The sequence below is a fragment of the Marmota flaviventris genome, chromosome 1, assembly GCF_047511675.1.
Source record: "Marmota flaviventris isolate mMarFla1 chromosome 1, mMarFla1.hap1, whole genome shotgun sequence".
Taxonomy (NCBI): Eukaryota; Metazoa; Chordata; class Mammalia; order Rodentia; family Sciuridae; genus Marmota; species Marmota flaviventris.
Genome location: NC_092498.1, coordinates 200,754,286 through 200,778,856, shown reverse-complemented (window position 1 = coordinate 200,778,856; position 24,571 = coordinate 200,754,286). Strand labels below are relative to the sequence as shown.

At 39.8% G+C, this 24,571-nt stretch overlaps 1 protein-coding gene across 2 annotated transcripts in view; it reads left to right on the top strand.

Annotated features, from left to right (window-relative positions):
• The window catches only part of Ano10 (anoctamin 10), a 193,467-nt gene that overhangs the window by 146,691 nt on the left and 22,205 nt on the right, over positions 1 to 24,571 (top strand). The gene's annotated exons all lie outside the window — the stretch shown is intronic.

Genomic DNA, 24,571 nt, shown 5'->3' with positions numbered 1-24,571 from the left:
TATCAACATACTCACTTTTTTACTAAATGATTTAGGATATTAAAGATTATACTGGTCAGATCAGAAGTTGTGAAGATGTGCTGTGTATAGAGCTCAGTGGTAGAGCACTCTTCTAGCTTGTACAAGGCCCTGGATTTGATCCCTAGCACTGAAAAAAAAAAAAAAGTTATAAAGAAATATGGTGGCGGCGATGGTTGTTACCAAACCCAGGTCCATTTACTCACCACTAAAATAGGATTCAGTGAACCAAAGACAAGTTTCAGGACTAAGGAAAAAGATTCTTTGGTAATCCAGAAAGAGAAGATGCTGGAGTAGCATCCTAAAAGAATAATCTTAACACAGTTGTTGTTGTTGTTGTTGTTTTTCTAGCATCTTTTATCTTTAGGAGTGAATCATTGATGAAAACAAATCTTTTAAATTTGCATTTGTCTTTAGAGGGAGTAGAAAGATTAGGGAAATATTGGGTAAATTGACCTTGTACTGCTAGTTTAAATGATTAGTGAGGGCTCTGTGCTCAGGGAGGCAGGAGCTTTATCTCACAAAGTGTAACCCAAGTGCGATGTATTTAATACCTAAACATTGTTAAGATCTAAATTATGTATATTTCACCACATGCCACCTTTTATGTTATGACTGTGGACTTCATCAAGGTCAAAGATAATTTGTCTGTGACCACCTACTAGAAGCTTCCTGGGGCAGGATTACTTCAGATGAATTTGTATTTGTTGAGTGAGTGGATCATTAGTTAAATATATAACATTAGGGGCAAAATTTCATCCCTTTGTACTTTTTATAGTACTAAATGTTAGTCCTTGGAATTTGAAATTATCTTCCTTGTGTTATATTTGCATATGAAATTCAGGAAGCCATTATTGAACACTTATTATGGGTAGGAAGCCACACTTTTTTTAAGGTTTTTTTATTACTATTGAACTGCTAAAATAGGAAATTTTTATTTAACATAATAATCAATATTATTTTCCATTGATTTACAGTGCTACAAGATTTCAGTGATGTGATTGAATGTTATATCTTGCAATGATTGTAGGCCAAAGAGATTGGATTAAAAACATAGTGACCTATGGACTAAGGAATATGGACTTTTAAAGTAATCCCTGAGAACAGCACATTTGGTTAGCTGTCTCTTTCACCAAAGGATAGAATTAAAGAAACAAGAAATGTTTGAATTTAAGAACTCTTTGAAATACTACCTTAAAGGAAAACAATCACTTCACACTAATAATGGTTCTGCCAACATAAATGATAATATTATGGTAAACATAAGTCAAAATGAAAATACAGATGCTAAAATTCAGTAGCAAATATTAATTGACTACAGTTTGCCTTCCATGTTTATGGTTTCTGTACCCGCATGTTCAACAAACCTAAGATGGATAATATTATGAAAATAAATTGTGTCTTTAATAAACATATACAGACTTTTACTACATCATTATGTGCTGAACAATACTGTCTATTAACTATTTAGAGAGCATTTACATTGTGTTAGATATTAGCTGTGATCTGGAGATGTCTTACTTTATACAGTAGGGCTAGGGTGTAGCTCAGAGGTAGAGCACTTGCCTCACATGTACATGGTCCTGGGTTCAAACCCCACTACCCCCCCCCACTATATATATATATATATATATATATATATATATATATATATATATATATATATATATTATACACACACACACACTCACATATACACACATACAGAGAAGGATGTGCATAGATTATATGTAAATGCATTGCTATTTTATGTAAGGGATTTGAGTATCTACATATTTTTGGTATCCATTGGCCCAAGGGGAAGGGTATGTGTGGCTGAAATAAAATCCCTCATACTGAGGGATGACTGTGTATTCTGTGATTGAAGTTCAGAAATAAAAACATCTCAGAAATTCTCTGCATTATATAATTGTCAATTGTTAGAGTTGAAAAATTCTAAAGAAATTATCCTATCCTATCCCCTGATTTTATAGTGTAGGGAATAGGTCTGTACCTATTGATGTCAGTTTCTAAGAGGGTCCTCAGTGATCCATGCTTCTTGGTAAGTGTACCTTTGGGAAGTCCCTTCCCACCGTGTATCTTAGTGTTATAGTAAGCAGTAAATATAATACTGCAAAATGGTATGTCTCTTCCAAGGGTTGGTTATTTAAAACACACACACACACACACACACACACACACACACACACACACAATGGCTCTGCCCTTATTCCCTTGCCTTCAGGAAGCCAGCTCCATGTTGTGAGGACTCTGAAGCATCCAGAGGAGAGGCCCACATGACTAGGAACATGGCCTATTGTCAACAGCCCTGTGAGCAAACCATCTTGGATACAGATTTTCTAGGCCAGGAGTTTCCAGATATTTTCTGTAAATTACCAGATAATAAATATTTTAAGCATATGTCTTATGTAGTCTCCATAACGACTATTCTGCTATGGTAGTGTAAAAATAGCCATAGGCAACATGCAAATGAAAAAGGATGGCTGTGTTCTAATAAAACTTTATTTACAAAAACAGGCTTTGGGCCAGATTGGGCCTGTGGACTGTAGATTGCAACCATTCCTTAGCTTTAGCCGTGCCTTCAGATGACTATTTCCTGCCTCCATCCTCACTAAGCTTCACAGAAGTTCTGAGCCTGAGCTACCCAGCTGATTCCAAATTCCTGACCCACAGAAAATGTGAGATAACAAATGCTTTTATCAGTCCACTAAGCATTAGAATAATTTGTTATAAAATAATAAATAATTAATGCACAAATAGTCCAGGAAAGGAAGCTGGTGACTTATGAACCAAGTTTGGCTCTGAGCTCATGATTGTGTTAGCTAGGTGGCAGGCATGGCATGGGGTTCTTAATCTGCCTACTCTCATGGAATAAAAAAGGGGCAAAAGGGAATTCGGGTAACATCCAACATCTGTAATCCCAGAGCCACACCTCACACCTGGGCTCTAGCTCTGAAGCCCTTTGTTGTCTGGGCAACCTCTCCCTCTGTAAATAGCAGCCAGTAAAGATTTAGCCCTTGGGCTCAGTTTTCCCACAGTTCTGTGTCACCTTAGTACTTCCAGCTTACCATCCAGGGAAGTTCCCTGGACTAGGATGCCACTGCTATTGTTGCCATCCTATAGGCCTTGTTCCTGCCTCTTTATACAGTGACTGTGGCATTCATCAGAGCTGAGAGATGGGGACTTGCTCACTCTGACCCAGGATATAATAATACCCGAAATTTATACTCTTGATGAATTTTACTTTGACCGAGCACTAGCAGTCCATTAGCTTAATTCATCCTCACATAGTCTATAAGGATCTGGCTGTCAGGTCTAACTACAGCGTTTTATACTTGATTTTAAATAAAATAAAATCACTTGGAAAAGTACCTGATAGCGTGGTTGGCACATAGCAGGTTCTAAAACAGCAGTTATCTTCCCTCTAAAATCTCTTTGAAGCTGGGTGAGACGACTCATGCCTGTAACTTCACCTACTGAGAGGCTGAGGCGGGAGGAATCCAAGTTCAAGGCCAGGTCAGGCAACTCAGTGAGACCCTGTCTCAAAAAAAAGGGAGGGGAATGGGGATGTAACTTAGTGGTAGAGCACCCCAAGTTCAACCCCCTGTACCGTAATAAATAAAATCCCTTTGAAATCGGAAATAATTTTAGAAGGGCTTTAGCTGGCATTATAAATAAATTAATGTGCTCATCATTAGGTACACAAAATGGGTGCTTGAAATAACTTGTCTCTTATCCACTGCATTGACGTCACACAGTTACCTCCCCAGAGTGGCTGATGAGTGACTATTTAAATCTATGAACCTGTTAGGTTAAGAGGATAGGTCTGGATTGATCCTGTGGTTTTTCCAAGATAACCATGAAATAAGATTTAGTATTAGATTTCCACTGGGTCATGTTTTCTAGACTTTTAACTAGACGTCCTTAGTGATGCCACTTACAAGTGAGATAAAATTGTGTGACAAGGTCTCTTGAAAAATGGTAGAGCCAAGTGCAGAACGCCGGCCCCATTAAAATGCTATCAACTTGTGAAATTCTGTTCCCAGCACATCATCTTCTCTCTGTTTTTTCTATTCCTTTTATTTTCTTTAAAGCCCTTTTTTGGGGGGTGGGGGTGTGTGGATTTTGTTGTAATTTATTTATTTTTTGTGGTGCAGGGGATGGAACCCAGGGCCTCACACACACTAGGCAAGCATTTTGTCCCTGAGCTACATCCCCTTCTTTTTCCCTATTCTCAAAAAGTGGTTGGAGGCACACATGATTTCTTCCCCCTCCTGGTAAATTTTTTAGGATTGGGTTTTTTGTTTTGTTTTCTTATTGGCTATGTTTTTTACATAGAATCTACAAGGCAGTTAGTATCTGCTAAGTAACTGTATTATCAGGACTGTGACTTTATATTCTTGATCTTTACCCCAACCAATTTGGAAAAAAAAATCTCTTACCATTTGTTATTTGGAAAATAAATAGATCTCAAGGTTGTTTCTAATTCTTCATTCATGTTGCTTAAATCAATGTTTGTGTGGGTAGTTTTGCAGATTCTTGTGTTTGAATTGTCCTAGAAAAAAATGATAGGCATATTTTTAATTTGCAAGTCTGGTTTTAGTCACAGGCATGAGAGAAAATGAACTGCCAAGTGTCTGGGGAGCACAGTGCCAACCCTCTCTGCTTTCACATGTGATAAGTATTGTTTTGATGAGAGGCAGAATAAATCCAGGTTGCTTTTTTTGTTGATGTTGTTCCCCTTCTTTCTTTTTTTCCTCTTGGACTAATGAGTTCACTTTTTAAAATGTAAGTTGTGGAAAACCATTTCTAGAAACATCAATCTGGTTTATTTGAACTTTATCCAGGATAGCTATCCTCAAATCGTGTCTGTTGAAAACCATGAGTGATTTTAACAGTTACAATCAGAGAAATTCACTAAGGAATTTTTATTCACAGACTATACCAAGACAATGGCCTTAAATGAAGCTTTTCAGTTCATTGGGGGAAATAATCAAAATGTGCCAGGAATAGGACGGGTGCTTTGCTTGCCATGGTTTTAATAACGTGTCAAGTATATGTGTCTGGAATCCCAGCTTTCACCATTACTGTGTCATATTACCTCTCTGGGCCTCAGTTTCTTTATCTATGGAATGGGAATGATAGCAGGGTGAGTCAAACCATGTTGGTGACTCCCCATCTGGAAGATACAGACTGAGCAGAGCAGATGGGTATGACTAACACAGAATTCCTGACTGAGTGTGACAAAGAACCCCTTGACCATTGAGGGATAAAATGCTTCCATCCTTGGAGATGGATAGTTTTTTGTTTTTGTTGTGTTGTTCATAGTGCTGGGGATGGAAGGAACCCAGGGCCTTGTGCATGCTAGGCAAGTGCTCTACTGGGCCACAGCCACAGCCACAGCCTGAAATGGGTAGTTTTGATTCTCATCCTGGAGATCTTCCAGAAGAGAAGAAACTGCCTACTCTTGAGATTTACCTGCTTTTTGGCAAGGAGCAGTCTTAGATTCTGCCCTGCCCTGTGCTTCCTTTAAAAATATTTGCAAAAACATATTGTTTTGAAATGCTAATTAATCAAAACTAATTTGGACTTCAGATGAATTTCTAGAAGTGAAGAACAATGGCTGGTCAGTGGACAGTGGCCTTCCTTCAGAAAACCCAGTGGGACTCCTGTCACATAGCTTCTTTCAGGCTCACACTTGAAAGAGTGTCTCCTCTTTTGGTGGCAGAATTCACTGAGTAGTTGATTTGAAATAAATGAGATCATAGAGTTTCTAACAAGAACAGTGACGTTGGCTAATCATGGAAGAACTGAGCTCCCAGTACGATATTCATTAGAATCTTTGTGTGTATGTCAATCACTTTTTTCTTTTCTTTTCCCCCCACCCTTAACCTTTTTTTTTAATGTTTGTATTACTATTTGTGTCCTTGGGTTTTTGGTTTTTTTTTTGCTTCATTTCCTGCTTTTCCTTCTGTCTATCTTTGTGGATGCTCATGCATCGATCTTTTATTCTGGTGGTTCTGTCTTCTAATCTTCAAAGCTCTTGCGCTCAAACCTTCCTGGACCAGCCTTGTGATCTGTGCTCTCAGAAGCTGGACTTCTCTTAGGAAGGTGACTCTCTCATGGTCAAGGGCAGGACTTAAGGAGCCCTGCCAGTGTAGCTGATCAGGTGGGGGCATGGGAGACATGAAGACAAGGGTAAAGAGTAAAGATCTAATCCAGATCCTGCTGTTAGGAATTCAGCCCAGCAGTCGAATCGAAGCCACTGTTCTCTGAAGGTAGTGGATCATACAGTGATTCACTTATAAATGTTGCCAAACTAGACAGCAGACAAGGAACCTATCTTAAATTGAAGTGGAACCAATAAATACATGCAGTGTGGGGAAGAGAGTGCTTATCCATCCTCTCCTGTGACCTCATCTGTGGATGGGGGCAGAGGACATTTTTCCACTTTTCTCTGTGCCAAGAATCAGGAAACATGGAACATGTGAGAACTCCGGCTAGCAGAGGTCACCTTATGCCATGCCTGGTTTGTTTTGTTTCCAAGTACAGGCTCTTGTGTGGCTCACCATAGTGAAGATTTTGTTTTGAGATCACAGCACCCATATTTTTCATTGTTCAAATGAGACAGGGAATACAGACAGTTGTTTGCCATTTGTATGGTTTCTTTCATTGCTCAAAAAAAAAAAAAAAAAAAAAGAATAACTGTGGATGAGAAGTGGTGCAGAAAGGCCTAGCTGTAGAGATGAGCAGTTGATTCAGAAGTGCTGGAGTTCACTCTGGAGTGGGAACACTGGTGGCTTTGTTGGCTCGGAAGAGGAAGTGAGAGCCGAGCCAGCTCTAAACCAGGGAGCCCAAGGTCTGGCCTGCTGGTGGTGCGTCTGTCCCCGGCAGCAGCCATGCCTGCCGCAGTGAAAAACAAGAGTCTTGGCAGGTATCTCTCCCCCGTTTCCACCTTCTCTTAGAACTAAGCGCCTTGGCATTTCTACCTGCTCCTAGTCTCCCTCCGATGCCCTCAGCCCTATGCTTGGCTCAGGGTGGTGAGGTGGTGGTGGCCAGCTAGCGTCACTGTGGGTTTGCATTTGTGTTGGTTGTGTAACCTGGCCATTTTTCCACCCCTAGCTTCAGGAATCTTATTGGAGCCATCAAATGTCAGTTTGTGATAGTCCAGATACCCCTATTATTTGGACTTGCTAGTTGAAAATACATACATAACATAAATCCAGCTCCTTCTCCAGTATCTTGGTCCCATCCTGTCCAAGGATATAGGGAGCTCAAGTCAAATAGCTTAACTATAGAGAGAGAAAAGAACTTAAGTTATTGCAAGTTAATTACATCTTATCACAGTGGCAATCTTGGGAGAAATAGCTGGTTAGCACTTGGTTAATGCCCTGGAAACTAATTTTTCTGTGAAACAGAAACTCCTAAATGCAGTTGTTCCTGGGCCCTAAAATACAGATTGCGGCATTTGAAATGGTCCTCCATTAGACTTGAAGCATCTGCTTGTTTGTAGCCAAAGTATAAATTTTCCACTGTAGTAAGCACTGTGACAGTGGCGTCACTCCAGAGAGGGAGGCAGTGCAAACAGGCGCCCCGTGGCAGGGCTTCTGCCAGCTCTGCTCCAAGAGGCACTGCAGGTTCATTTCCATTGATTTGATCAGGGAACAAAGAACCAAAGAAGAATATAGTGTCTATTCAGCCCTGAGCTCCACTCTCCTAATATTCTCCTGGGCTTCCAAAGGATTAAATCTCACTTAATCTGCTTTGATCCAGTGCCATTTGCATTATGGCTCTCCAAGTAATTAGCCCTCAGCTGGAAGACAGTTGTCAAATCAGTATGATCTGCTTTTGGAGGGATATAAATAAAATGGAAAGACAGGTTTCTCTCACAGAAAACTTGTTGGCCATAAAGGTGGTATTAGTAGGGCACCAGAGTGGGCACCCTTTGATTCTTAATGTGGCTTGCAGTAAATTCTGGATTAGCATCTTAGCCATGCTGTATTTGTGCATCTTAGCCAGGGTGTATTTGTGCATGTCCACTTTCCCATAGCTCCCCTCAGTGTCACTGGAGAATGTACCCTAGAGAATCAATACACTGCTTGCCTAAGGTTGTAGACATCATCGCTGAGGTAATAATTTGGTTTTCAGTGGACACGAACTAGCCATTTGCTGCTCTGGCTGCTGGGAACGTTTTTTTACAGGGGAACCTGTGAGGTGGGTGGTAGCTTCTTTTTGCCCTGTTACCAGAACAGCAGCCATTTATTCAGAAGTTATCAGAGTTGTGTTCGTGTATGAATCTGTAACAACGAATCCCACCATTATGTACAACTATAATATACCAGTAAAAAATGTGGGGGAAAAAAGTACATTAAAAGTATTTTTTAAAAATATCAGAGAAAGTTATGCTTCAGACCACTTAAAATCATATTCTCTACTTGGAAACATTCACATTAGATTTCTTATTCATAAATATAGCATTATGGTATTCAAAACATATTTTCTCATGCAATTAAATTCAGTAAGCCAGCAGGATTTTCTGAGTATTCAGTTAGATGCCCTGAGGCTGGGTACATTGGAATGGGCTTGGTAATGTTACTTTCTTTCTAGTTATATAAATTGCATCCTGGTTCAAAAAGCATATCTGTGTTTTTCTGAGCTTTTCAAGATCACATCAAAATAGTTTACTATGCTGCTGCCTTGAAATGGCTTTATTTTTTAAAGAAATTTTAAATGCACAGGCCTCACAATATTGCAGTTATGAAAGGTTCCATTACAATCTAGGTCATGGAATTCAAATGGTATTGCCCTGCAGAATCTGCTAGGGGATTAGCAAGGAAATTTTAACATTTTAAAACAAGTTTTTAAAATGACAGTATTAGGACAGATTTAAGGTCGTGTATAGGGAAAATCTTTGTGTAACAACTTCTTAGTAAAAGTAAAATATAGAGATGTTGAACACTTTTTTATAAATTTGTGGATCGATTGTATTTCTTCTTCTGTGAAGTGTCTGTTCAGTTTCTTAGCCCATTTATTGATTAGGTTATTTGTGGGGTTTTTTTTTTTTTTGGTGTTAAGTTTTTTGAATTCTTTATATATCCTAGAGTTTAATGCTTTATCAGAGGTGCATATGGTAAAGATTTTCTCCCAATCTGTAGGCTCTCCCCTCATGTTATTGATTGTTTCCTTTGCTGAGAAAGCTTTTTAATTTGAATCCATCCCAATTATTGATTCTTGATTTTCCTTCTTGCACTTTAGGGGTCTTGTTAAGTCAGATCCTAGGCCAATATGGTGAAGATTTGGGCCTACTTTTTCTTCTGTTAGGTGCAGGGTCTAATAGACATCAAAGACTTAGTTGAGTTGACATTGAATTGATTTTTGTGCAGGATGAGAGATGGAGGTGTAATTTCATTTTGCTACATATGGATTTCCAATGTTGCCAGCACTCTTTGTTGAATAGGCTATCTTTTCTCCAGTGATGAAAAAGTATTCAACATCTCTAGCAAATTAGAGAAATGCAAATCAAAACTACACTAAGATTTCATCTCACTCCAGTCAGAATAGCAATCATCAAGAATATAGACAACAATAAAAGTTGGCGAAGATGTGGGGAAAAAGGTACACTCATACATTGCTGGTGGGACTACAAATTGGTGCAACCACTCTGGAAAGCAGTATGGAGATTCCTAAGAAAACTTGGAATGGAACCACCATTTGACCCAGCTATTTCACTCCTCAGTTTATACTCAAAGGACTTAAAATCAGCATATTATAGCAATGCAGCCACATCAATGTTTATAGCAGCTCAATTTACAATAGCTAGACTATGGAACCAACCTAGGTGTCCTTCAATAGATGAATGGATACAGAAAATGTGATATATATTTTTCCCCCAATGGAATATTACTCGGTTTTTTTAAATATTTATTTTTAGTTGGACACTATCTTTATTTATTTTTTTTATGTGGTGCTGAGGATCGAACCCAGGACCTCGCACGTGCTAGGCGAACCCTCTACCACTGAGCCACAACCCTAGCCCCTATTACTCAGTTTTAAAGAAGATGAAATTATGGCATTTGCCAGTAAATGAATGAAGTTGGAGAATATCATGCAAGTGAAATAAGCCAAACCCAAAAAACCAAAGGCCGAATGGTTTCTCTAATATGCAGAAGCTAATTCACAATGGGGGCGCGGGGCACTAAAGGAGAATATAGTTACCTTAGATTAGGTAAAGGGAAGTGAAAGGTGGGGAGGGGAGGGAGTGGGGGGATAGGAAGGATAGTAAAATGAAACAGAAATTATTACTTTATGTATGTATGTGACTGAATGACCAATATGATTCTGCAACATGTACACTCAGAAAAATAAGAAATTATATCCCATCTATGTATGATATATCAAAGTACATAAATGCATTCTACTATCATGTATAACTAATTAAAACAAATTTAAAAATTAAAAAGAAAATAAAGTCCAAAAACAGAACTCATGTGACATCATTATCCCCTTTGTCTTGCCTTCCTATCATCATGGGATCAGATCTGGTAGACTTTGAAAGGCAGGAAAAACACAGTCTTGCAAAATGTGATATATTTTGTTGTTATTTTCTAAAGCAGTTGGCAGGATATCTCATTTGAGAGGGAAGATACAATCCCAGCTTCTCAACACAAAAGAAGGACTCAAATTGCCCTCTTTCTCTTTCCCATTTTCTTCTTAAAGATGGATTTTCAGGAATAATAATATTGAAAAAAGAAAGAGCAATATTCAAATGTAATATAAAAGTTGTAAAAGGCAAATCCCCTTCAAACTTTCGAGTGGACACTTAGCTTTGATAGGGCTCGTCTGAATTCTGTATTTTATTAACTCAGAATTAGCCCCGGTGTGAAATATCAGTTAGGTAGTCTGGTTGGGTTTTATCTTAAAACTTAGACCTATAATATGCATATGGTTTTGAATGTTTGTTATTTTTTTCATAATTGATTGTAAACATTCTTTTGTTGTACATTAAGATCAATAACAATTCATTAATATAGTCATTCATTCTCAATAGTAAAATTCAATTTAGTTCCCTGCAGTAATTAAGTAACATGAACTGCAGTATATATCTGGATAAATACAATTTTGAAAGCTATAAACCCACGGCTGCAGAGCAAGGAAGAACAACACTTCCTTCTTTCCTTCTTTGCATAGACACCCCCTCTTCCACGTCCTGTTCCTGAATCCTAGATATCTGGTTGGGTAATGCTGGTAGTAGTGATAGTGGCAATGGGTGTTTAGATCCACTTCAAGTACTGTCTAATAGTTCATCCTTAGAGCAACTTCAAAGCAAGAAAAGATTGGTGCTGGGCAGATATTGTGCCTAGTTAGAAAATGTCTGGAGCTGTAATGCATTTGCACTACAGTGTTCGCAAATCTGGAGAAAGTAAAAATACAGAACTGGCACGAGAGAATTCCCATGAGCTCAGTGGAGGCGCCACAGGTGTCTCTTTAGTGGTGTCCCAGAGCTCGAGGCCTCTGACCTGGTCTGGTTTCCCTTGTGGCTCATTGACTCAGTAGATGTTATCTGTGCACCTTCTGTGTGTTTTTAACTGGGCAGTAAATTAAACATGTAGCACATGAAAGGAGCAGATTTGGAAGGTGTATATTTCTGGTAAAGTTGTGTTAATTATTATTTAGTAGCCAGCCTCTGAAATGAAACCTATTTTCAAAATCAGAATATATATTGCTGAGGGTTGTGACTGTGGCTCAGTGGTAGAGCACTCACCTGGCATGTGTGAGGCACTGGGTTTGATCCACAGCACCACATAAAAATAAAATAAGAAGTATTGTTCTACCTACAACTAAAAAAAATACATATTTTAAAAAAAGAATATATACTGCTGGTTTGTGTTATATCTCGATTTTCATCTGGGATTGTAAAAAGAACAGAAATTATTCAGAGGATTATAACAATATAACTTAAACCTCTAAGGTTAATTATTTTAATAAATCTACTCTTAGAAGAACTTAGATTCTTCATTTACATCATTTGAGAATTCTCCGTGACCAACAACTGCTAACTATGGTAACGGGCTGTATTTTTAGGTTAGTTTTCCTTTGTCAGGGTTAAGAATTTAAGTACCCAGCTCAGGAGGCTGAGGCAGGAGGATTGTGAGTTCAAAACCAGCCTCAGCAACTTAGTGAGGCCCTAAGCAACTCTGAGACCCTGTTTCTAAATAAAATACAAAAAAAGGGCTGGGGCTGGGGCTCAGTGGTTAAGTGCCCCTGGGTTCAATCCCTGGTACAAAAAAAAAAAAAAATTCAAGTACCTACCTTGTGATTTTACCTGTTAACTAGACTTTGCCAGTTTCTCTCTTTTTTTTAATTGAAACTTGTTTTTTAGTCAGGAATATGTTATAAGCTCTCATCCTCTCTTCCCTGGACTTCTGCCACAGGCCTCTGGCTGGTCTTCCTCCTCATCTCCCTCCTCTCTCCAACCAGTTACCCTCTGGCTGCCACATCCTGCTCTTCCCAGTATAAACATGACCCCATCTTCTTATGGCCCTGCTCAGTATCCCTCAGCATCCCCACATTCTACAGAAGATAGCCCGCCACTCCCCATAGCTTTTCTACCCTGAGATCCCGGCTCAGGACTCCACTATCCACAAAAAGGAACTGCGCCCTGTTCCCAGAACTCCAAGGGTTCTTTTGCTGCTGCCCATTCTCTTCACTCCATTGCCTCTCTTTTGTCCCCTTGTCTTCCTGGACACTTTTTTGTGCTTTGTTGAGAGTTTATGGCTCACCCCATGAGGCCATCCTCTGTGGGCACTCGAGCTGCACTGTAATTTCCTGGGCCGCAGCCAAAGTAGGACTGGTCTGTGTTCTCTTTGTACCTAGATTGTGACGATGTGCCCTAAAGAGTGACATCCTGCCCCTTGGCCTGGTGATCCTCAGTGGGTTGAGGGAGCATGGCCTGCCACCTGAGGCAGTCCCGTTCTGCTGAGGAGGGATGCTTAGGGACCGCCCAGCCTTTGACGTGCCAGTGAGAAAGGGCAGCATTACCTGTGAGGCTAGAACACGTGCATTCTCTGGCGAGTCTCCTTAGGTCAGAGATGCTAACCCACATTCTAATAGCTTAAGAATCTGAGATCTGGATTCCAGTGTAAACCCTGGCACAGAAAAGCCACACAGGGGTGGATAAGACTTATGACCTTTGGTTTTGCATCTTATCACTGAACAAAGGCCTTGGGCCCACAATCCTCCAAGTGCCTCCGTTACTGCAGGGCCGTTTCCTACAGACACTCAGCATGTATACCACAGGGTGGGTGACCCAGAAGGCAACTCCACTAGGTGTTCAGATGACAGTCCTGTGATCATCTGGCACCTCTGTGTAAAAATGCGCATGTTCCCAAAGACAAGGAAAGAACTTGGAATGTCGTCAATGGCATTTAGCATCCACGTCATCATCTTTGCTGTCAAGTTGTAAACTAATTTTAACTTCGTAAAAGTATGCTGCGACTCTGTGGGTAACAAAAGATAGAAAGAAGTAATTGGCTTTGGGAGAAATTTCCAACATACCTATCTTTCCCGTGAGTTTTGCATACTTTTACCATCATGTACTGGATGCATGTGATTTATCATCTAAGTCTCTCCATGTCACTAATGATAGTCTTTCTGTCTACTGTGAAATGCATACAAGAGAAAGTGCTCCAAATGTTTAAAACTTACCAGAGTAGCAATGTGACTGTTGTTTCACAGCTAGGATCAGGAGACCTGATGGGAGCTCCTTTTTGCCTCTAAGATTTCAGTATTGGCCCATGATGTTTTTAAAAATGCCTCTAAAAACGTGGCTACAATTAGTTTAACTGAAGATTCCAGGGTTTGGCAAATGGGTTGAACATGAAAGTAGTTGCATGTCCTATGGTTTTTTTTTTTTTTTCCTTTTCTTTTAGTTGTAAATGGACATAATAACTTTTTTAAAAATATTTACTTATTTTTTTTTGTAGTACTGAGGATTGAACCCAGTGCCTCACACATGCTAGGCAGGTGCTCTACGGTTATAGCTCTACTTTCACTGAGCTTCCACCGCAGACCCTCTCCTATGCTTTCAATGTTCCCCGTGGCTGTACACATGGGCTGTGACTCAGCAAGATGACCTGCAGCCTGCTCAGGTCTCAGCCCCAGGAATAAAGCCCTGGCGTCATCCTGGGGCCATTCAGTAGTCATCAGAAGATGGCATGCAGTGGTTGCTATGGCAGGTGGGATTCTTCCTGTGACCCTGACAGCCACATTTCTTTAAGTCTGGGTGTGTTCATGTTTGCCACTATAGCATTCTGTGAGCAGCCTGCTTGTATTCCGATGGGGCCCAGCTCTGATATGATGATTTCTTTCTTTTTTTCCCCTCATTTTTCACCATATGCTTTCAAGAATAGTTAAAAATAATTATTTCACCTAACTACTGTGCTACTTGAAGTAAATAAGAGGAGAAATTAATTTTTTTTCTTTAGGCTTCAAGAAGTAGATAATTGCCTTTGGCAAAGTAGCTGTTGAGAATCAAGTGGTGTCAGATAAATTTTTCAGCAATTAGGCAATGATAAGTATATGTTTTAGGTTGAAATTCTAACTCTTTGTGAAAAGTCTACAGGTTAAAAAGTGTTAAGGAGTAATTTTCCAGTTTCTTATCAATCAACAGTAAGCTTTCAGTCTTTATAGTTACAACACAGTGGGTTCCTAGAAAGTCAGTAGGACATCATCTTTGTTCATTCAGGCTGCTGTAACAAAATAGAGTACTTTATAAACAATAGAAACTTGTTGCTTGTAGTTCTGGAACCTGGGAAGTCCAAGATAAGGCACCATCAGATTCAGTGTCTGGTGAGGGCTGCTATCTGCTTCAAAGATGCTCTTTTTAAAAATTTTTATTCTTTTTAGTTATACATGAAAATAGAATTTGTTCTTTTTAGTTATACATGACAATATCAAACATACATAGAGTATAACTTCCCATTCTTGTGGTTGTACATGATGTGGAAGTTACACTGGTCATGTATTCATATATGAACACAGGAAAGCATGTCTACTGTCTTTCTTATTCCCATTCCCCCTCCCTTCCCTTCATTCACCTTTGTCTAATCCAGTGAATTTCTCTTCCCTCCCTGACCCCCTATTTATTGTGTTAGCATCCACATATCAGAGAGAACACTCAGCCTTTGGTTTTTTGGAATTGGCTTATTTCACTTAGCAAAGATTCTCTTATTTAAAGATGGCGCCTTGTTGCTGAATGCTCACATTGTGGAAGGGTGAGGGGAGCTTGCTTGCATCTCTTTTATAAGGCCACTAATCCCATTTGTAAAGGCAGAGCCCTTGTGACTTAATCAGTTTGCCAAAGCCCCACCTCTTGATGCTATCACATTGGTTACTAGGTTCCATCTTGATTTGAGGGAGGATCCCAACTTTCAGACCATACAACATTTCCTGGCTCAAGATGGCCTTTCTCACATCTTACCTCAGGATTGCTCTGGCAATCCACATGTCCTTCCTCTAATGAAGATATAGCACCCTGCTACTCCAGAATTCCTCCAAGTGGAATTGGTTAGCACTCTGTACAGGTGAGCTGACTAAGCCTATTTAAAACAAAATGTGGCTCATCTAAAATATTACTATGCAATTTACCCTGGGTTTGGTGTAAGGTTGGGGCATGTTCAGTACAAGAAAAATGTTTCTCATATTCTGGGACATAGTGTTCTCCTGTCTAAAAGCTGCACAGTCCTCCACCCCTAGCTGAGCCTTATTTGGTGCCTCTTGTTTTGCCACAGACCTGGAGGGGCCCAGCCGTCTCTCATGCCCCTGAGCATCTTGCTATTAGCCACAGAGGCCCCTCAGCCCCCAAGCTCCCATGTGCCTAGATACGTTTCTTCTCCTCTCCAGGCCACCAATCGCCCTCAGTCAATTTCATCTTCCTAGGTATTGAACTGACAGATGAGAGACTGAGAGCATCCAGTGTGGAAAAGGGAGGAAAATTACCAAGGACTCTTAACTCTTGTGGGACATCTGATAGATATTGATGTTGCTTTGTTATATCACAGTAAATCTCACATATAATGATAATGCATTGATTAAAATAATAATAAGTAATAGAGTAGAGCAAGCAGATCATGGGGAGGGATGAGGAGAGGGAAAGAGAAGATGCTGGAAAATGAGACTGATTGAATTATGTTATGTGCATATATGGAGAGGGTATAATAAATCCAACTATTATGTATAATTTTATACAAGTAAATAAATAAAAAATGTAAAATACCTCAGGGCACCCCTGTGAGTCTAGGACAGGCCCATGGGTAGCCATGCAGAGTCTGGGAGCTGAAGCTCTCCCCTGTGTGGGATTCTGCCTGCATTGAGCATTTGCTGTTTGCAAAGTCCTATGCAGCAAGTAAAGAAAAGATATGGAACAGCCAGCTGGAAGACTGATAAGGATGAGTCAGAGGTTCAGCAGGCCTGCTGAGGGAGGCAGAGAAAAGTACTCACCTCTGGGGTGGTGCACAAGTGGCATTTTGCCTTAAGACAAGACAAATATCCTTAGAATTTGCCTGAAGCAGAGCTTAAATCCTCAGCAGACCACAGATGAGGGCTTGGCACTCTGTTGATTTATAGTAGAGCTTTTGCTTCCCTCTTCAGTGATCTTCTGTTTAATTATCTTTAATGAGAACACTGAAGCTTGTCTTAAGTCCCATGTGAAGAGAGACATGTGCATGTGTCACTTATCCCTGCTCAGCTCTCACTCTTGGGCTGACTATCCCCAGTGGTGATGGCAGAGTGTGGCACCATGTTAAAAAGAGTTGGGGTGCAGGGCTGCCGTGGGATTGATGGCACAGGTAAGGGAATGGCCTTGGAAGGGACCAGGACTCCCTCGGCCTCCAGCCAGGGTGATGATGTTTTTGCAACTTTCTGATGGGTGGAAGGTGGAAGAGGAGATTCGGAGAGGCTAAAGCTGATGGAGGGGCTGATTATGTCATTCTTTCCAATTTCCAATCACCGTGAAATAACTTCTGATTTTTAATGAGAAGATTTGTGGGAATTAATTTTTTTTAATTTGCTAATGTTGCTTTAAGAAAAACCAGTGAGCCAGCAAGTATGCCAGGGAGCTGTCAGTCATCAGAGTTTTGTTGGCAGCAAATTCGAGGAAAAGTCCCCAGGAAGTTGGAGACTGTATGCCCAAACCGAATTGTGCCCAGAGTGTCTGCTTTTACCCTGGGGCACTGTGACCCCTCAGCACCATGCTTCCTCATCAGTGAATGGGGTGGGGAGGGGTGGCTTCCCGGAGCATCTGCACAGATTATGGGAGACAGGCGCATCTGGCACTTAATGGACCACAGAGTCAACATCAGGTAAACCTGGGTCCGAAAATACCATGGCTTTTAGGTGCTTCCAAGAATGCAAAGGAAAAGTTAGGAAGTGTGGGATGATATATTTATTTATATTATTTATGTATATCTATTATTCTATTATAGAATATATTTATACTTATGGAAAGTGCTCCATTCTCTAATGAGAACAAAAAAGCAATCATGTAGACTTGTTTCCATTTTAATTCATTAATTTTTCAAACCTGAAAAGAGTCTGGGATATTTTGTAACAGTTCATTTTTGCCTGGAACAAATTGAACCATGAAATTACTAGCTCATGAAATGACTTGAGCAAATTAAAAATGTGTGTGAACGGCCATGTCAGAATTAACACAGCAGCCCGACAGCATATAGAGAGCCATTAACAAAAGAAGAAATCCATGTGCCTTTGTGGTGTATTTCTCTGTTTCCTTTTGCCCCCTTTAAAACATATAATGTATCTTAACACAGAGAGACTTGACAGTGGGACCTCAGCCTAGAAGGGAACCTGAAATTCTGTAGTTTTTTTTTTTTAATCTGTTTATAAAGGAGAAACTCTGGGGCTGGGGTTGTAGCTCAATCATACAGCGCCTGCCTAGCACCTGTGAGGCACTGGGTTTGATCCTCAGCACCATATAAAAATAAATAAATAAACTAAAAGGTATTGTGTTCATCTGTAACTAAACATTTTTTTAAAAATGAATCTCTGTCCTGCTTTTAACATGAATGTTTATGGGATGGAAAGTGTGGATTTGATGATGCTTATTCTTTGTACATCACCCTGGCAGATAAATGCTGTGACTGTCTTAATCAGGAAAAAATACTGCGGGAACGAAAAATAAAAGCAGTGGAATCAAGATTATTGATGCTTTAAGGACAAAACAGAGTCTCAATCTTGTACTACTTTCAGAGATCTGGTACTACTAAGTACTCACTAGATTCTAGAAATACACACGAGTAATTTTCCTCCAGGAAAGAGAAGCAGACCAAGATCATGAAGGACGAGTAAGGCTGAGGGCTTGATTCTTGACAGCTCCTGAGCGCATGCTTGATTGGCAGTTTAGCTTTGCATGACTTCATGTAGTGCGACCTTGTTCTTGCCCGTCTCCTTCTACGGAGCCCTGGTGTTCTACAGTTAGAACAGGTCTTTTAGAGATGCAGCGTTTTGCAGATGGGGACTGAGACCCAGAGAGGCAGAGAACTTTCCTCAGCTTCCAGCCAGCCATCTGTCTGTATGTGGCAGCTCTGGTTGACCTGCTCATGTGTCCAGCTATGCATTTCATCCAGGGAGTGACCCAGTGGAAAAATCTGGGCAAAAGTGGGGTCGCGTATCCCCAGCACTTACTATCACCTACCTTAAGCAGACTGCACCTGCTTTTGCCTCCTCCACAACCATAATTAAAAGGAAAAATATTTAAAAAGCTTAAATCCATTAAAGATGTTGGAAAACAAGAAAAAGTACCATTGGCTAATCAAAAAAAATAAAATGGAGGGGGTGGGGAATTCTGTAAAATGGAAAACAGGATAAGAGAGGGTGGGTAGAGAACTAGAGCAGAGAAGCTGCATGTTCTGCAGACCTAGCGGACTGCAGGGGGTGAGGTTGCCCTCAGCGGGGGCCTCGCGCAAACTGCACATCATTTGCCTGCTACCTGCTCACCCACCCTAAAGCATCACGCACTCGCTCACACAGAGCCTGTGCAGAGGCCCCTCTTTCAAAGGGAAAGACAAGGTGGAGAGGCAGCAAGGACAGAGCCATGCTTGTCACCTAGTCCTTTTTTCCCAAATGGGAAGAAACCACCAGGATCAGATGACTGAAAAAACTGACCTTTAAGGAAAGAGCAATGTAACAGAAGATTCTAATTTATGAAAATTTTGAGAAAGGCTTGAAAAGGTATTTCAGTCATAAACAAGAAAGGCTGATAGGTAAAAGACATGATCAGGGAACAAAAAGGAGTTTGTATTGGCAGCCACGAACACGATTGTCATAGTCATTGGAAATGATTCCTAGTAGAATAGATGCTGGATAATAGTAGAAGAGCTGACATTTATTGAGTTTAGTAAGAGCTGACATTTATTGAGTTATTTGCAACAAAAGCACTCACTATTATGAGATAGATATACTTCTCTCCATTTTACAGACAGGGAAACTGAGGTCAGAGCTAGGGAAATTTGTAAAGACCCATAATGTCAAGGAAGTAGAACTAGGATTTGTGCCACGTGGTCTAATTCCAGGGCCCCCATGCAGCAGTGTTGAAGACTGGATTAGTATTGTGATAAATAGGCAAGCCCCCCTAAAGCAGACCAGCCACTGGCCCACAAGTAAAATAGTATGTTCAGGGTAAATACCAGACTCTGCCAGAATTATCTATGAGGAGGAGACCAAGGATAGAGCCTTAAAGGGATATTCACCTTCTCTATGTGTCTTTATTACTTCACTTTTGACAGAGTGATGTTTTACGTTAGTAACTTAAAGGAAAGAAGTTTTGGTGACCATCTTTTTTTGTTTTCCACTAAATTATCAAAACTTTACAGTAATCTACAATATTTTTGTATATATTATATGAAAACCCCACCAGATAGCCATGGAAGCAGTTTTTAAAAGTGAAGACCACTAATGAGATCTTAAGAGTCTTTGTTATTAAACTGCCAGAGCCAAGTTTGTTTTTATTTGTTCCAAACAACACTTTGATCCCATATTACAGGAGAGATGACATGGAATTGGAAGATCCTGTCCTCTTTTTTTTTCTATTTCCAGAACTAGACCTTGATCAAGGTAATTTACACCCAGGAACCCCCAGTTTCTCAGTCTATAAACCCAAGTAAGGTATCACATAGTTTTGAAGATCAAAAGTCTGTGAAGAGGTGCTGGGGTTGTGGCTCAGTGATAGAGCACTCGCCTAGCATGTGTGAGGCACTGGGTTTGATCCTCAGCACCACATCAAAATAAACAAAATAAAGATATTGTGTCCATCTACAACTAAAAATTAAAAAAAAAAGTCAGTGGAGAAACACCTGCTTCCTGCCAAGATGGAGTAGTGGGGACCAGGTCCCTTCCTGCCAGAAACCACCCCCAAAACAGATAAAATATGTGCAATTGTGTTTCTCTAAAGACATAAGACAACAAGGGACATTGACACTTGAGACCATTTGAGTTGTGGAGTGACTGTCACCCCAGCTTAGCACCTTGAGAGGGGAAATCTGAGTAGGCCAGGGCAACCAGAGTTCACAGGAGAGCAATGCAGAAAAAGAGCCCCAGAGATGGCCGAGGGCTCCAGGTAGCTGAGCTCAGGGCAAAGAACCACCAAAATGGACCAAGGGAACAGCATCTCACATGCATGGCTGGGAAAAGTACCATTCCTACCAGCCTGACTGGAAAAACAGAATCCACCCTCAGGAGGGTGTCCCCTGTTAGTAGGGAGTAAGCTCTGGACTGAGCCCTACTCAAGACCCACCTAGCAAATCACGAAATTAAGACCCCAGAATATCAAAAATCAAACATTTCACAACAAATATAAGTATATACACAAATAGAAATATTTATACACACACACACACACACACACATACCCTAATGAGGTGAATTCATCAGAACTGACCCAAAGATGAAATACATGTCATAATTAGCAGGCAAGGACATCGATGCTGTTATGAAAACTATATTCCAAATGTTTTAACAGCTGCATAGAGACATGGAGACACTTAGCACATCTGATGTCTAAAGATGAAAACCACAAAGCTGAAGATGAAAAAATACAACAGCCAGGATGCCCAGAAGAGTAGACATCGTATAAGAAAATCAGTAAATTTAAATCACAGAAATTAAAATTACCCAAAATGAAACACATAGAAATAGAATTTTTTTTTTATTGGTTGTTCAAAACATTACAAAGCTCATGACATATCATCTTCCATACATTTGATTCAAGTGGGTTATGAACTCCCATTTTTTACCCCAAATACAAGTTGCAGAATCACATCGGTTACACATCCACATTTTTACATAATACCATATTAATGACTGTTGTATTTTGCTACCTTTCCTATCCCCTACTATCCCCCCTCCCCTTCCCTCTCATCTTCCCTCTCTACCCCATCTGCTGTTGTTTAATTCTCTCCCTTGTTTTTTTTTCCCCTTTCCCCTCACAAACTCTTATATGTAATTTTGTGTAACAATGAGGGTCTCCTTCCATTTCCATAGTTTCCCTTCTCTCTCCCTTTCTCTCCCCCCACTCGTCTCTGTTTAATGTTAATCTTTTCCTCATGCTCTTCTTCCCTGTTCTGATCTTAGTTGCTCTCTTTATATCAAAGAAGACATTTGGCATTTGTTTTTTAAGGATTGGCTAGCTTCACTTAGCATAATCTGCTCTAATGCCATCCATTTCCCTGCAAAATCCATGATTTTGTCATTTTTTAGTGCTGCGTAATACTCCATTGTGTATAAATGCCACAGTTTTTTAATCCATTCATCTATTGAAGGGCATCTGGGTTGATTCCAAAGTCTAGCTATTGTGAATTGTGCTGCCATGATCATTGATGTGGCAGTATCCCTATAGTATGCTCTTTTAAGGTCCTCAGGGAATAGACCGAGAAGGGCGATAGCTGGGTCAAATGGTGGTTCCATTCCCAACTTTCCTAGGAATCTCCATACTGCTTTCCATATTGGCCGCACCAGTTTGCAGTTCCACCAGCAATGTACAAGTGTACCCTTTTCCCCACATCCTCGCCAGCACTTATTGTTGCTTGACTTCATAATGGCTGCCAATCTTACTGGAGTGAGATGGTATCTTAGGGTGGTTTTGATTTGCATTTCTCTGACTGCTAGAGATGGTGAGCATTTTTTCATGTACTTATTGATAGATTGTATGTCCTCCTCTGAGAAGTGTCTGTTCAGGTCCTTGGCCCATTTGTTGATAGGGTTGTTTGTTATCTTGTTGTTTAATTTTTTGAGTTCTTTGTATATTCTGGATATTAGGGCTCTATCTGAAGTGTGAGGAGTAAAAATTTGTTCCCAGGATGTAGGTTCTCTATTTACCTCTCTTATTGTTTCTCTTGCTGAGAAAAAACTTTTTAGTTTGAGTAAGTCCCATTTGTTGATTCTAGTTATTAAATTTTGTGCTATGGGCGTCCTATTAAGGAATTTGGAGCCCGACCCCACAATGTGTAGATCGGAGCCAACTTTTTCTTCTATCAGGTGCAGAGTCTCTGATTTGATATCTAGCTCCTTGATCCATTTTGAATTAACTTTTGTGCATGGCGAGAGAAAGGGGTTCAGCTTCATTTTGTTGCATATGGATTTCCAGTTTTCCCAGCACCATTTGTTGAAAATGCTATCCTTTCTCCATTGCATGCTTTTAGCGCCTTTATCAAATATAAGAAAGTTGTAATTTTGTGGATTGGTCTCTGTGTCCTCTATTCTGTACCATTGGTCCACCTGCCTGTTTTGTTACTATTGCTCTGTAGTACAGTTTGAAATCTGGTATCGCTATACCTCCCGATTCACACTTCCTGCTTAGAATTGCTTTTGCTATTCTGGGTCTTTTGTTTTTCCATATGAATTTCATGATAGCTTTATCTATTTCTACCAGAAATGCCGTTGGGATTTTGATTGGCATTGCGTTGAACCTGTAGAGAACTTTGGGTAATATCGCCATTTTGATGATGTTGGTTCTGCCTATCCATGAACAGGGTACATTTTTCCATCTTCTAAGATCTTCTTCTATCTCTCTCTTTAGGGTTCTGTAGTTTTCATTGTATAAATCTTTCACCTCTTTTGTTAGGTTGATTCCCAAGTATTTTATTTTTTTTTTTGAGGATATTGTGAATGGGGTGGTTTTCCTCATTTCCATTTCAGAAGTTTTGTTACTGATATACAGGAATGCCTTTGATTTATGCATGTTGATTTTATATCCTGCCACTTTGCTGAATTCATTTATTAGTTCTAGTAGTTTCTTTGTAGACCCTTTTGGGTCTTCTAAGTATAGGATCATATCGTCCGCAAATAGTGATATTTTAAGTTCTTCTTTTCCTATTTTTATGCCTTTAATTTCTTTTGTCTGTCTAATTGCTCTGGCTAGTATTTCAAGGACTAAATTAAATAGAAGTGGTGAGAGAGGGCATCCCTGTCTTGTTCCAGATTTTAGCGGGAATGCCTTCAGTTTTTCTCCATTTAGAATGATGCTAGCCTGAGGCTTAGCATATATAGCTTTTACAATGTTGAGGTAAGTTCCTGTTATCCCCAGTTTTTCTAGTGTTTTGAACATAAAAGGATGCTGTACTTTGTCGAATGCTTTTTCTGCATCTATCGAGACGATCATATGGTTCTTATCTTTAAGTCTATTGATGTGGTGAATAATATTTATTGATTTCTGTATATTGAACCAACCTTGCATCCCAGGGATGAATCCTACTTGATCATGGTGCACAATTTTTTTGATATGCTTTTGTATTCGATTCGCCAGGATTTTATTGAGAATTTTTGCATCTATGTTCATTAGAGATATTGGTCTGTAGTTTTCTTTCTTTGAAGTGTCTTTGGTTTCGGGATCAGGGTGATGTTGGCCTCATAGAATGAATTTGGAAGAGCTCCTTCTTTTTCTATTTCTTGAAATAGCTTGAAAAGTATTGGTATTAATTCTTCTTTGAAGGTTTTGTAAAACTCCGCTGTATACCCATCTGGTCCAGGGCTTTTCTTGGTTGGTAGTCTTTTGATGGCTTCTTCTATTTCTTCCTTTGTTATTGGTCTGTTTAAATTGTGTGTGTCTTCCTGACTCAATCTGGGCAGCTCATATGACTTAAGAAATTTATCGATGTCTTCACTGTCTTCTATTTTATTAGAATATAGGGTTTCAAAATACTTTCTAATTATCTTCTGTATTTCTGTAGTGTCTGTTGTGATATTGCCTTTTTCATCCCGTATGTTAGTGATTTGAGTTTTCTCTCTTCTTCTCTTCGTTAGCATGGCTAAGGGTCTGTTGATCTTATTTATTTTTTCAAAGAACCAACTTTTAGTTTTATCAATTTTTTCAATGGTTTTTTTTGTTTCAATTTCGTTGATTTCCGCTCTGATTTTAATTATTTCTTGTCTTCTGCTATATTTGCTGTTGTTTTGCTCTTCCTTTTCTAGGGTTTTGAGATGTAGTGTGAGTTCGTTTATTTGTTGGTTTTTTCTTTTTTTGAGGAATGAACTCCAGGAAATGAAT